This window comes from Mustela putorius, unplaced genomic scaffold, assembly GCF_011764305.1.
Source record: "Mustela putorius furo isolate JIRA1106 unplaced genomic scaffold, ASM1176430v1.1 tig00003834_pilon_pilon_pilon, whole genome shotgun sequence".
Classification (NCBI taxonomy): domain Eukaryota; kingdom Metazoa; phylum Chordata; class Mammalia; order Carnivora; family Mustelidae; genus Mustela; species Mustela putorius.
This window is the reverse complement of record NW_025421987.1, coordinates 43,186,038-43,197,831: the sequence shown is the minus strand read 5'-3', so window position 1 is coordinate 43,197,831 and position 11,794 is coordinate 43,186,038. Positions and strand designations below refer to the sequence as shown.

The window sequence follows — 11,794 nt, the reverse complement described above, 5'->3', positions numbered from 1 at the left end:
ATTAGGATTTTTTATTATCTTGAAGGACCAATAAAAGCAGGAGCAAAGAAGAGCAAAGGGTCTTCGCCTTTGAGCGTTGACCCCCTTGCCTTCTCCTCTCTTTCACGGGAAAGTTTGGAGTAATCTTTCATCAGTCAGTACAGGGATTTCTGACCATTCCTGGCACATCCCCCCATCCCTAACCCTTTGGGGAAGAAGGAGGGCCACAGTTCTAACAAGGAGCTACCAGCCTCTGCTTCCAGATACATGCCCAAACCTACTCTGGGGAGACATGCTAGAGTTCTTGTCCCTGATCCCCAGTACCTATGTGGCTGAGGCAATGTCAAATTCCAGCACCAGGTCCCGATTGAATGCCACAAAGGAGCATTTGAGGCAGCTGAAGTCTGGTGTGGAGGGTGGCAAGTAGATCTGCACCCCAGTGAAGATGTCCAGTAGCACTTTTGCTTGGCCCTGGGATCTCATCGGAAGCCTTCTTCTCTCCCACTTTCACAGAGGAAGGTTATGCTGTCAGCTTGTTGCCGCCTTTGCTATTGCAGCTACTCAGTCTCCCTCCTGCCTTCTTGGCACTGGTGGAAGGCTGCTTTGGGGACCCTTGCAAGATCCAACAGGCTCCAAGGTATCCTTATTCACTTCACTGCTGCCCCGTGTAGTGGCGTTCCCCTCCTTTCCACCTGCCACAGTGAATCTGGCCCTGTCCTTGGACAGCGGCTATAGTTCCTTGAGTTGGGGCAGGTTAGTAGCAGACTTCCTATCATCATGGACCTGGGTACTATTAGGAAATAAGATGGAGATCCCATCATCTCTGTGAGCCTCAGATTTGGAGGATTTAGTCCCTGTGATCTTCCACATGGCAGCTTTCTTTGAGTCTGGGACAATGAGTCAGGGTAACAGATCTTATTGATTTTCAGCCAGTTAGGTATCTTTCTGGGATCCTTGCTGATCTTCACCATATTCAGTTTCTTCTCCAAGGGGCAAGTGTCGTGTGATCATGGCCTCCTGCATACTTGGTGACTGTGCATCACTTCTGGCCACTTGGGTCATAGCAGCCCATGAGGGAGATGGATATCATGCTGCCTTTAGTCCCATGTCCCTAGAAGGGCCCAAGGCCCCTGGGTCAGTTGTGTCAGCTATGGCCCACTCATTTATATAGTCTTTGTTTACTTTCATCCAGTGTTGCTTTCCAGGCTCATAGGTACCTTTCACATCCTTCAGCTCTAGCCCTTCTGACCATCCTGAGATCACCAAGTTTATCATGTTAACCAAGTCTGAAGCTTTAGTGACTTGCTTCATTCCTGAGAACAAAATCAGTTGGGAATTTCAAGCCTGTTATCATGAAGAAACTTTGCTGCTCACACAGAGGCCTGTCCATCAAGCTGACATTGAAATAGATGCAATCAAAAAAGAGGCAGAAATTAGCATCCTGGAAGGCAGCTTTCTGGTGTACTCCCCAAGTCCCAAAGGGCAGTGGTTTGGCTGTCTTAGTGTCATTCAGGAGGACCTTAGAGTCCAATATCTTGCTGTGGCCCCCACAGAAAGGCTGGAGGATGTAGTCCTTAAGGTGGGCCACCTTAGGAAGCAGAAGGGCTTGAGTGTGTGGCTGAAGTAGCTGAAGTGGTTCCTGTTCTTATGCACCTAAACTTGATCCCCACTATACTTGATCTCAGAGAACAAGCTATTAGGACACTTCTTCATGGCATGTTTGATGGACTTGTAGGCCACAGCCAGCATGAGCTGTACTGGCATCATCAGTGAAGCCTGGTTGCTTAGAGCTCATCTCTGACCTAGCTCCTCTGCTCTTCCTCCACTCTTGCTCATTGAAGAAAACCCCCTCCACCAGGTCCTGCAGGTTTCACAAGGCTTTGAAGGCTTTATAGGCTTTGGGACTAAGGGTGTCTAACATATGTTTTGCACCTGAGTTCATCTTCAGATCATATTTAACCAACCTGATGATGTACTTAAGGTCATTGCCTGGACACCTGGAGGCAATGTCCTACAGAGTCTGTTGCTGCTCATCTTCCTTGGTGAGCTTGGAGAGTTGAAGGAGGAATTCATTTCTTGGGTGGTAAGGAGGTTCTTGGTAACTGAGTGGAAAGACTTTCTCTGCTCAGAAAATAAAACTCTGTCCCTGACACTTCACCGTGCTCTAGGTCTCATGCCATATCATCTGGGTTGCAGTTAAGAATGTGACTGAAAAACTCCATAATCTACTTATTATTCAAGTTGTATAATAATACCTGGCAACTGCAGCTTCACTGTTAGGTACACATCACTGTGGTAACTATCTCTTGCTCAGCTTTTCCAAAGGAAGTCCTGGATGATCTGGGTCTTTGTGTTGTAGCCAGGATTTTCAGCCACCATGGCACATAACTTCGAAAGCTCACATAGCGGGCAATACTTATGCTTGGGGACACATTTGGAGAGGAGAAAATTGCCTTAAGTGTCTGGCTTGAGCAGGCTTCCCCAAAGTTTTTGGGCTTGACTGAAAAGCCAGAAAATTTCTGGGGATTGGTGTTGGTGACAAATGAAACATCTTTCACTGGAGATGTCACCTGGCCAGTGGCTATTAGCTTAGCTTGGACAATGGCTTTCTTCTTTAGTGTGCCTATTGCCTTAGAAGATAGATCTGCAATGTGCTGGATTATCTGTGCCTTCTCATTATCTTCTAGCTCTTCCCAGCTTTCCAGCTCTATGTGGTCTTCAATATCTTTTGTGGTGGCCTGGGCCCATTTCAGTTTCTCAAATGTGCATTTAATATGATACCATTCTCTCATATCACCCCTGGACCCTGAGAAGGGATGGGCACTACTTTGCTGATGGGTATACACTCTTCACAATCTTTTCATTGCCTGTTTTTTTTTTTTTTTTTTTTTTTTTTTTTTGCAACTAGCCATGCCACGCTAGGCACAGTCCACATAGAACCTTCCTTAGCTATCTCAAAGGAGCCACTGCAGAATTCTACCTGTGACCTGGCAAGAAAACAAGGCAGGTGAAGCATGGTCTTAGATTACTTTCCTGGAGGAGAGAACAAGCTTTTTTTTTCTGGAGTATGTAGTTCCCATGAAGCAGATCTGTTTCTGACCAATGGCTGAACTGTTTTATGTCAGGCCAATGATGCTGTTCTTGGAATGGGCACAGTTCTTTTGAGCTGAGTGTGTAGATGTTTGGTGGGAAGGGGCTCTTGAAAGCCAAAGTTATACAACGCATGGAATGACTGGGAAAATTAAAATGATGTGCATGGATAAGCTGATGGGGGAGACTTGGAACTCCTTGCCTTCTCCCTTCTGGTGTACACCACAGGCCCAGACCAGGCACCCTTGGGCTGTGCATGCCATATTGGCTTGTCTACAGTCATATGATTTTGATAATGGGGGTAAGGCAATTCAAAGAGGAAATGATAATTTTCCATGAAATGGTGCTGGATAGAAAAATGAAAAAAAAAAAAAGAGAGGGCGCTAGAGAAAATGACTCTTACCTCAGACTAAATGTATAATGTGGATCACAGATCTAAATGTAAGAGCTAAATGACATTGAGTTTGGTAAGATTCTTAAGTGAGAGATGAAAAGCATGTGCCATAAAAATAATCCATTTCCATCAAAATGAAATAATGCTTTTATAAAAATTTTTTTATTTTTTATAAACATATAATATATTTTCATCCCCAGGGGTACAGGTCTGTGAATCGACAGGTTTACACACTTCACAGCACTCACCATAGGACATACCCTCCCCAATGTCCATAACCCCACCCCCCTTCTCCCAAACCCCCTCCCCCCAGCAAACCTCAGTTTGTTTTGTGAGATTAAGAGTCACTTATGGTTTGTCTCCCTCCCAATCCCATCTTGTTTCATTATTCTTCTCCTACCCACTTAAGCCCCCATGTTGCATCACCACTTCGTCATATCAGGGAGATCATATGATAGTTGTCACTCTCTGCTTGACTTATTTCACTAAGCATGATAACTTCTAGTTCCATCCATGTCGTTGCAAATGGCAAGATTTCATTTCTTTTGATGGCTGCATAGTATTCCATTGTGTATATATACCACATCTTCTTGACCATTCATCTGTTGATGGACATCTAGGTTCTTTCCATAGTTTGGCTATTGTGGACATTGCTGCTATAAACATTCGGGTGCATGTGCCCCTTCGGATCACTACGTTTGTATCTTTAGGGTAAATACCCAGTAGTGCAATTGCTGGATCATAGTTCTATTTTCAACATTTTGAGGAAACTCCATGCTGTTTTCCAGAGTGGCTGCACCAGCTTGCATTCCCACCAACAGTGTAGGAGGGTTCCCCTTTCTCCACACCCTCGCCAGCATCTGTCATTTATTGACTTGTTAATTTTAGCCATTCTGACTGGTGTGAGGTGATAGCTCATTGTGGTTTTGATTTGTATTTTCCTGATGCCGAGTGATATGGAGCACTTTTTCATGTGTCTGTTGGCCATCAGGATGTCTTCTTTGCAGAAATGTCTCTTTATGTCTTCTGCCCATTTCTTGACTGGATTATTTGTTCTTTGGGTGTTGAGTTTGTAAGTTCTTTATAGATTTTGGACACTAGTCCTTTATCTGATAGGTCATTTGTAAATATCTTCTCCCATTCTGTCAGTTGTCTTTTGGTTTTGTTAACTGTTTCCTTTGCTGTGCAAAAGCTTTTGATCTTGATAAATTCCCAATAGTTCATTTATGCCCTTGCTTCCCTTGCCTTTGGCGATGTTCCTAGGAAGATGTTGCTGCGGCTGGGGTCGAAGAGGTTGCTGCCTGTGTTCTCCTCAAGGATTTTGATGGATTCCTTTTGCACATTGAGGTCCTTCATCCATTTTGAGTCTATTTTCGTGTGTGGTGTAAGGAAATGGTCCAATTTCATTTTTCTGCATGTGGCTGTCCAATATTTACAACACTACTTATTGAAGAGGCTGTCTTTTTTCCATTGGACATTCTTTTCTGCTTTGTCGAAGATTAGTTGACCATAGAGTTGAGGGTCTATTTCTGGGCTTTCTATTCTGTTCCATTGATCTATGTGTCTGTTTTTGTGCCAGTACCATGTTGTCTTGATGATGATAGCTTTGTAATAAAGCATGAAGTCCAGAATTGTGATGCCACCAACTTTGGCTTTCTTTTTCAATATTCCTTTGGTTATTCGAGGTCTTTTCTGGTTCCATATAAATTTTAGGATTATTTGTTCCATTTCTTTGAAAAGATGGATGGTACTTTGATAGGAATTGCATTAAATGTGTAGATTGCTTTATGTAGCATAGACATTTTCACAATATTTATTCTTCTAATCCAGGAGCATGGAACATTTTTCCATTTCTTTGTGTCTTCCTCAATTTCTTTCATGAGTACTTTATAGTTTTCTGAGTAGAGATTCTTTGCCTCTTTGGTTACGTTTATTCCTAGGTATCTTATGGTTTTGGGTGCAATTGTAAATGGGATTGACTCCTTAATTTCTCTTTCTTCTGTCTTGCTGTTGGTGTAGAGAAATGCAACTGATTTCTGTGCATTGATTTTATATCCTGACACTTTACTGAATTCCTATACAAGTTCTAGCAGTTTTGGAGTGGAGTCTTTTGGGTTTTCCACATATAGTATCATATCATCTGCGAAGAGTGATAGTTTGACTTCTTCTTTGACTATTTGGATGCATTTAATTTCTTTTTGTTGTCTGATTGCTGAAGCTAGGACTTCTAGTACTATGTTGAATAGCAGTGGTGATAATGGACATCCCTGCCGTGTTCCTGACCTTAGCGGAAAAGCTTTCAGTTTTTCTCCATTGAGAATGATATTTGCGGTGGGTTTTTCATAGATGGCTTTGATGATATTGAGGTATGTGCCCTCTATCCCTACACTTTGAAGAGTTTTGATCAGGAATGGATGCTGTACTTTGTCAAATACTTTTTCAGCATCTATTGAGAGTATCATTTGGTTCTTGTTCTTTCTTTTATTGATGTGTTGTATCACATTGATTGATTTGCGGATGTTGAACCAACCTTGCAGCCCTGGAATAAATTCCACTTGGTCGTGGTGAATATTCCTTTTAATGTACTGTTGAATCCTATTGGCTAGTATTTTGGTAAGAATTTTCGCATCTGGGTTCATCAAGGATATTGGTCTGTAATTCTCTTTTTTGGTGGGATCCTTGTCTGATTTTGGGATCAAGGTGATGTTGGCCTCATAAAATGAGTTGGGAAGTTTTCCTTCCATTTCTATTTTTTGGAAAAGTTTCAGGAGAATAGGAATTAGTTCTTCTTTAAATGTTTGGTAGAATTCCCCCAGGAAGCCGTCTGGCCCCGGGCTTTTGTTTGTTTGGAGATTTTTGATGACTGTTTCAATCTCTTTACTGGATATGGGTCTGTTCAGGTTTTCTATTTCTTCCTGGTTCAGTTGTGGTAGTTTATATGTCTCTAGGAATGCATCCATTTCTTCCAGATTGTCAAATTTGTTGCCGTAGAGTTGCTCATAGTATGTTCTTATAATTGTTTGTATTTCTTTGGTGTTAGTTGTGATCCCTCCTCTTTCATTCATTATTTTATTTATTTGGGTCCTTTCTCTTTTCTTTTTGATAAGTCTGGCCAGGGGTTTATCAATTTTATTAATTATTTCAAAGAACCAGTTCCTAGTTTGTTGATTTGTTCTATTTTTTTTTGGGGGGGGGGGTTTCTATTTCATTTTTCTTTCTGCTCTGATCTTTATGATTTCTCTTCTCCTGCTGGGTGTAGGGTTTCTTTCTTGTTCTTTCTCCTGCTCCTTTAGGTGTAGGGTTAGGTTGTGTACCTGAGACGTTTCTTGTTTCTTGAGAAAGGATTGTACCCCTATATATTTTCCTCTCAGGACTGCCTTTGTTGTGTCTCACAGATTTTGAACTGCTGTGTTTTTGTTATCATTTGTTTTCATGAATTTTTTCAATTCTTTAATTTCCTGGTTGACCCATTCATTCTTTAGAAGGATGCTGTTTAGTCTCCATGTATTTGGGTTCTTTCCAAATTTCCTCTAGTGGTTGAGTTCTAGCTTCAGAGGGTTATGGTCTGAAAATATGCAGGGAATGATCCCAATCTTTTGATACCAATTGAGACCTGATTTAGGACCAAGGGTGTGATCTATTCTGGAGAATGTTCCATGTGCACTAGAGAAGAATGTGTATTCTGTTGCTTTGGGATGAAGCTTTCTGAATATATCTGTGATGTCCATCTGGTCCAGTGTTTCATTTAAGGCCTTTATTTCCTTGTTGATCTTTTGCTTGGATGATCTGTCCATTTCAGTGAGGAGTGTTAAACTCCTTACTATTATTGTATTATTGTTGATGTGTTTCTTTGATTTTGTTTTTAATTGGTTTATATAGTTGGCTGCTCCCACGTTGGGGGCATAGATATTTAAAATTGTTAGATCTTCTTGTTGGACAGATTCTTTGAGTATGATATACTATTCTTCCTCATCTCTTTTTATAGTCTTTGGCTTAAAATATAATTGATCTGATATAAGGATAGCCACTCCTGCTTTCTTCTGATATCCATTAGCATGTTAAATTCTTTTCCACCCCCTCATTTTAAATCTGGAGGTGTCTTTGGGTTTAAAATGAGTTTCTTGGAGGCGACATATAGATGGGTTTTGTTTTTTTTTATCCATTATGATACCCTGTGTCTTTTGATTGGGGCATTTAGCCCATTAACATTCAGGGTAACTATTGAGAGATATGAACTTAGTGCCATTGTATTGCCTGTAAGGTGCCTGTTACTGTATATTGTCTCTGTTCCTTTCTGATCTACCACTTTTAGGCTCTCTCTTTGCTTAGAGGACTCCTTTGAATATTTCCTGTAGAGCTGGTTTGGTGTTTGCAAATTCTTTCAGTTTTTGTTTGTCCTGGAAGCTTTTAATCTCTCCTTCTATTTTCTATGATAGCCTAGCTGGATATAGTATTCTTGGCTGCATGTTTTTCTCATTTAGTGCTCTGAGTATATCATGCCAGCTCTTTCTAGCCTGCCAGGTCTCTGTGGATAAGTCTGCTACCAATCTAATATTTTTACCATTGTATGTTACAGACTTCTTTTCCCAGGCTGCTTTCAGGATTTTCTCTTTGTCACTAAGACTTGTAAATTTAACTTAGGTGACAGGGTGTGGACCTTATTCTTATTGATTTTGAGGGGCGTTCTCTGCACCTCCTGGATTTTGATGCTTATTCCTTTTGCCATATTGGGGAAATTCTCTCCAATAATTCTCTCCAGTATACCTTCTTCTCCCCTCTCTCTTTCTTCTTCTTCTGGAATCCCAATTATTCTAATGTTGTTTCATCTTATGGTGTCACTTATCTCTCGAATTCTCCCCTCGTGGTCCAGTAGCTGTTTGTCCCTCTTTTGCTCAGCTTCTTTATTCTCTGTCATTTTGTCTTCTATATAGCTAATTCTTTCTTCTGCCTCATTTATCCTAGAAGTGAGAGCCTCCTTTTTTTATTGCACCTCATTAATAGCTTTTTTGATTTCAACTTGGTTAGATTTTAGTTCTTTTATTTCTCCAGAAAGGGCTTTTATATTTCCCGAGAGGGTTTCTCTAATATGTTCCATGCCTTTTTTGAGCCTGGCTAGAACCTTGAGAATCATCATTCTGAACTCTAGATCTGACATATTACCAATGTCTATATTGATTAGGTCCCTAGCCTTCGGTACTGCCTCTTTTTCTTTTTTTTGTGGTGTATTTTTCCACCTTGTCATTTTGTCCAGATAAGAGTATATGATTGAGCAAGTAAAATACTAAAAGGGTGGCAACAACCCCAGGAAAATATCCTTTAACCAAATCAGAAGAGATCCCAAATAATGAGGGGGAAGAAAGAGGATAAAAAGAGGTTCAGAAAGAAAAAAAAAAAAAAGAAAGAAAGAAAAGTAAAGAAACAATTAAAAAAAGAAAATGAATAAAGAAGAAGTATAAAAAATTAAAATATATATATATATTAGATAAACTAGTTAAAAAACGTTAAAAAAGAAAAGGGTAAAAGTTAAAAAAATTTTAGCAGAAAAAGAGAAAAAAAATTGTAGAAGAAAAAAAAATTAACTGCAAGACTAAAGAATCATGGGGAAAAAGCCTTGAGTACCGTGCTTTGCTTTCTCCTCCTCTGGAATTCTACTACTCTCCTTGGTATTGATACTGCACTCCTTAGTAGGTGAACTTGGTCTTGGCCTGATTTCTTGTTGATCTTCTGGGGGAGGGGCCTGTTGTAGTGATTCTCAAGTGGAATTGCACTGCCCTTAACAGGGGTCGGGTTGAGTAATCTGCTCATGTTTGCTTTCAGGAGCTTTTGTTCCCTGAGCGCTTTCTGTAGAGTTCTGGAGGACGGGAATGAAAATGGCGGCCTCCTGATCTCTGGCCCGGAGGAGCTGAGAGCCTGGGGCCCCACCCCTCAGTGTTCCCTCAGAGAACACTGCCCAATAACTCCCATCTGCCTGACCTCCGGCCATCCTCCGAGCTGACCGAGCCTGCGACCGGTTCAAGGTAACCTTGAGCTCTGAGCTCACTCTCACCTCTATCTCTGTAGCAGGCTCCTCCGTTCTAATACCTGTAAGCTCTGTGACACTCAGACACTCCCAATCCTTCTGTGACCTTGCAGAACCTGAGGCCACGCTGATCCCACGTGGGCTTCACCCCAGTTTAGCTTCTGGAGCGATGTCCCTCAGCGGAACAGACTTTTAAAAGCCTGATTTAAAAGTCTGAGCAGACTTTTAAAAGTCCTGATTTTGTGCTCCATTGCTTCGCCGCTTGCTGGGATCCGGCCCCTCCCGCGGTCTATCTTCCTGTCACTTTGGATTCACTTCTCCACCAGTCCTACCTTTCAGAAAGTGGTTGATTTTCTGTTTCTAGAATTGCTCTTCTTCTTCTCTTAGATCTGCCATTGGATTTGTAGGTGTTTGCAATCTTTAGGTAAGATATCTAGCTAATCTCCTGCTAACTGAAGTAGTCTCAGCAGGCTACTTCTCCGCCATCTTCGAGACCTGAAATAATGCTTTTTAAAGGAAATTTAAGAAGTCAAAAAGAACAACTGTAGACTGCGAAAACATATTTACAAAACATATCTAAAATGAACTTGTGTCTAGAATGCGTAAAGAACACTTACAATGCAGTGATAGAGAAATAATAAAATGGGCAAAATATTTTCATAGACACTTACTAAAAGAAAATATATAGATAGGAAAGAAGGACATGAGAAGATGCTTAACATCATTAGGGCAATGCAAATTAAAATCACAATGAGATAACTCTATGTACCCTCTAAAACAGATAAATTTGGAAAGGTTATTGCTACACATCCACAGGAATTCTCATGTAGCACTTGTAGATGAGTTAAATGGGTACTATTTTGGAAAACAGTTTGGCATTTTCATAAAAATTTAAACATAGATTTTCCATATGAAATAGCCATTCCATTCAAAGGCATTTAACTAAGAAAAATAGCCAATACACCAATTTTTCTAGTTACTTTATTTGTAATACAAACTGAAAGCAGTGCAAAATCATTCAACATTGAATGGATTAACAAATTTATGTAATCTGTACAATAGTATTCAACAATAAGAAGAACAAATTACTGTCACATGCCTCAAAAATTCCAAAAGAAGTATGCTTAGTGAAATAAACCAGGCCAAAAAAAAAAAAAAAAAAAAGAAAAGAAAAGAAAAAAAGAAAAACAAAAACAAAACACCTACTCTGTTTTAATTTATATAAAATTCTAGAAATGAATAATCTTATTGAAGGGACACATGCCAATGACTGACTGGAGGTTATGCAGGAGGAAGAAAGAATAATGTATGTGTTAGAAAAGAGTGTGAAGAACCCCTTAGGGTCCCAGACATGTTTACTATCTTAATTATGCTGATTGTTTCACAGGTGTATAAGTACGTCAAAACTTAAACAAATTGTAAACTTAAGATCTGTCCAATATATTTTGTGTCAAGCATATCTCAAGAAAGCTGTAAAATATAATAGCCAAGTAAACCCAAAACAAATAGTTCAAAAGAAATAAGTAAGAGTAAGGATTTTCAAAATAGAAAATAATACCAAGAAAAACAATACCAAAAATACACAAGAATTAATCAACCAAAGTCAAAGACTGGTTATTAAAAAATGACAAGTGAAGGGCACTTGGGTTGCTCAGATAATTAAGTGTCTGCCTTTCCCTCAGGTCATGATCTCTGGGTGCAGGGATCGAGCTCCACATTGAGCCTCACATTGGGCTCCTGGTTTAGTGGGGAGTCTGCTTCTCCCTCTGCCTCTACCCGCTGCTCATTCTCTCTCTGTCTCTCTCTCCTTTTAACTGTCTCTCAAGTGAATAAATAAAATCTTTTAAAAAATACAAGTGAAAGAGCTATCTGGCAATATAATTAGAGGGATAAAATAAACTACTAATAATATGTATTAGGAATTAAGAGTATAACAAGGTATATAGAGAGGTTTAAAATCAGAAGGAATAATATCAACACGTCAATATTAATGTTTAAAACATAGATAATGTGGACAATTCTCAGAGGAGTAAATTGTACTAATTTAAAAAGTAATTGAAACTGAAATAAACTTATAATTATCATTTATCTGTAAAAATATATTAACAATTTAGTCCCAGACTAACACAATGTTACAAGTGTTTACCAAACTTTTAGTGAAATTGTTGCCTATCTTATATTCACTTTTACACAGAAAAACTAAATAGGAAACATTTTCCAATGCATTTTGGAGGCTGCAGAAATGGTATCAAAACTGGATAAAGGGACTGGGAAATAGTGTTGTTTTCAGAAATTCAAGAAGAGTTTCATGT

The 11,794-nt window shown here is 39.8% G+C and overlaps 1 pseudogene; it reads right to left on the bottom strand.

Annotated features, from left to right (window-relative positions):
• Positions 1-211: 211 nt before the first annotated feature.
• Positions 212-3,204, bottom strand: LOC101684731 (annotated as a pseudogene).
• Positions 3,205-11,794: the final 8,590 nt, after the last annotated feature.